The following is a 3,629-nucleotide window of genomic DNA, read 5'->3' as shown; positions in this document are numbered from 1 at the left end:
GCAGTGTTTTTTCTAAATTAGATTTAAGACAAGCATTTCAACAGCTTCCCATGGATGAAACTTCACAAGAATTATGTACAGTAAATACATCCTTAGGTTTGTTTAGGCCAAAGAGATTACCTTATGGAGTTGCAAGTAGTCCAGCTATATGGCAACAAACTATGGATAAGATTTTTTCAGGAATGCAAGGAGTATTCATTTTTATAGATGATATTTTAATTGCGGGTAAAGACACAAGAGAACATAGAGAAAGATTGCGAACAGTTTTGAAGAAGTTGAAGGAACATAATAGAGTAAATAAGAACAAATGTATTTTAGAAGTTGATTCAGTGGAATACTTAGGTTTTGTAATAAATGGCAAGGGTATTCACAAAACTAAAGAGAAGATTAAAGCTGTACAATCAACAAAAGTGCCAGAAAATGTTAAGGAATTACAATCATTTCTAGGTTTAGTAACATTTTATGGGAATTTCATTCAGAATTTGTCTACAATTGCACATCCATTGTATAATCTGTTGAATAAGGGTGTAGAATGGAAGTGGACAAAAGAGTGTCAGGAATCTTTTGAAAGAATCAAGCAGGAAATAACATCACCTACATTCTTAGTACATTATCAAATGGATTTACCAGTTAAATTAGTTTGTGATGCATCAAACATAGGTTTAGGTGCAGTATTATCTCATGTAATGCCAGATGGAACAGAAAAACCAATTGCATTCACTTCTAGAGTATTGAACAAAGCAGAAAGGAATTACTCTCAAATAGAAAAGGAAGGTTTAGCATTAGTTTATGGAGTTAAAAAATTCCATATGTATCTTTATGGTAGGAAAAAGTTCACACTTGTTACAGATCATAAACCTTTATTAGCAATATTGGGTCCAAAAGCAAGTTTACCTACGTTGGTGGCTGCAAGACTACAACGTTGGGCAGTTACGTTAGCAGCGTACCACTATGATATAGAATACCGTCCAACATCAAATATGGGTAATGCAGATGCTTTATCCAGATTACCCGTAGACAAAGCTCCAGAAGAGTATGATGACAGTGTTCTATTAATTTCAGTATGTAATGTACCAATAACTGCGAAAGATGTAGCACACAGTACCAAGCAAGACCCAGTACTTAGTAAGGTTTTGGAGAGTTTAATGACAGGTAGGGACTTATGTGGAAAGGAGGAAAATTGTAAACCGTATAAGGATATATGGTATGAACTGAGTGTGACACAAGGAATAGTGATGAGAGGTTCCAGGGTAGTTATTCCTAATTCACTGAGAAATAAGGTTTTGTCTGAAATACATGCTGATCACCAAGGTATTGTAAGATCAAAGTCAATTGCAAGAACTTTTGTATGGTGGCCAGGTGTAGATAAAGATGTAGAATATAAAGAATTGTATGAATTGTGTTATGCAACAAAACAATCCTCAAATTGCTAGAATGCACCCGTGGGAGTTACCCAGGTATCCATGGCAAAGAGTGCATATAGATTTTGCAGGTCCTTTTTTGAATTATTTGTTTTTGATAGTAGTAGATGCTTACAGTAAGTGGCCAGAAATTATCCCAATGAAGACGACAACGTCTTATGCCACAATAAAAGAGTTAATGCAAATTTTTTCAACGCATGGTATTCCAGAAAGAATTGTTACAGATAATGGTCCACAATTTACCTCACAAGAGTTTAAAGAATTTTGTAATGTCAATGGTATAAAGCATACATTTTCAGCTACATATCATCCATCCACTAATGGAGAGGCTGAAAGATTTGTTCAAACGTTTAAACACAATATGAAGTGTAGAAAAGCCAATTCAAGTAATATATTTTTGCATGTGTCAAAATTTTTATTGTCTTATAGAACAACGCCGCACAGCACAACAGGCGTGGCACCCTCAAATTTGTTAATGGGAAGGAGGATAAGGTGTAAGTTAGATTTATTGTATCCAAGTTTGCAAAGTGATTTAGAAGATAAAGGGTATAAACAAGTAGCAAAGCTTCCTATTGTAAGACATTTTTTACCTTTGTCTGATGTCATGGTAAGATCGTACAACACTCCAGAGAAGTGGGTACCAGGAGAGATTGTAAGAGAGATGGGAAATTTACATTATGATGTTCGTGTTGGTGATAATGTTGTAAAACGTCATGTTGATCAATTACAGCCGTTAAACAGAAAGACAGTAGAGCATGTGAGTGTTAGAGATGAGAAACTTAAAGAAGTAGTTAGATCAAATGAGTCAAGTATTAACCAAGATGGTCCAACATCCGATGTAGATTCAGAACCAATTCATGTACCAGTACAAGATGAGGTTAAAGTGCTTCCTAATAGGATTAACAGAGGAAAGCCCCCTGAGAGACTAGATTTATGAATATTTTTACAATGTCAAGTTAAGGGGGAGGAGACTGTTATGTATTATTGTAACAATGTACTATATTATTTCAAGTGTTTCAGGTATTGCGCAACATTGCATCATATTGCATGAATAAGACATGTTATGCTTTATGCATAAGAGTAATGATTTGTTTTGGTATTAGGATTCAAACATTTGTTGATTACCTCAGATAAGATAGGATTCTTTATGATTTGTACTGGAGTAGGATTTGAATCTTTTCAGAGCGATGCTCTTTTGTTTAGCAATGTTTTGGTTTATGAGATTTGTGTAAGACGGAGCGTCTTACACAAATCTCATAAGCACTTGAGAGTCAGCTGTCACAAAGTGAAGTTCATAATGTAGTCTTTTATACATTAAACGTATTTTATAATACCAACGTATTATTATCCATCAAGCACACATCGACGAAGATGGGATCAGCTGAGAAATAATTACTAACGATTATTCATCTCTGTTCCAGGTAATTATTATGGTTAATAGAACTTCCTACCTAAGCATCCATATATTATAGGTACTCGCACCAGAAGTTAGAATTCTGTGATAACCTTTAGTTTAATTCTCTGGGAATATCCACTGTAGTCAAATATACCTTTAGGAAGCTACTGAAGGAACCGTCCATCAGGACGACATGGCTTGAGCCCAAAAATAGATTTTTCGTGTCGCTCAAAATCAGTTTTCTTTATCCGTGGTGCATGATGTTGGGTTTAATGTGTGTCTATTTACGTGGGGTCCCACAGAAGTTTAAAAGTATTGAATATGCAGATGATACTCGGTTCTACCTTTCAATTTCAACAACACAAGATACAAAGAAGAAAATTGATGAGACAATGACTGAAATAAAAACATGGATGCAGAGGAAAAAGCTTAAATTAAATGATGATAAAAAGAATATGTTTTTTGGCACAAAGGTGGCTTTGAAGAATTACCAGTTAATTCAAAGTATAAAAATTGGTGACGCTGATGTTGGGATTGTACCTGTTGTGAAAAATTTGGGTGTACTGATAGATTGTAATTTGTCAATGAGGGACCAAATCGTGAACACAGTGAAAGTGTGTAACTATCACCTGAGAAACAGCATTTATTAGAAAATATTTAACAGTGGGCAGTACAAGAATTTTAGTGTTGAGTCACGTAATATCAAGGCTTGATTATTGCAATTCTCTGCACTATAAATTGTCCAATACACTACTAAGAAAGCTTCAAAATGTGCAAAACCGGGCAGCTAGACTGATAAAAGGCATTAAACT

The sequence above is a fragment of the Palaemon carinicauda genome, chromosome 18 (genome assembly GCF_036898095.1).
Source record: "Palaemon carinicauda isolate YSFRI2023 chromosome 18, ASM3689809v2, whole genome shotgun sequence".
NCBI classification, from domain to species: Eukaryota; Metazoa; Arthropoda; class Malacostraca; order Decapoda; family Palaemonidae; genus Palaemon; species Palaemon carinicauda.
Note: the sequence above shows the minus strand (reverse complement) of the source record.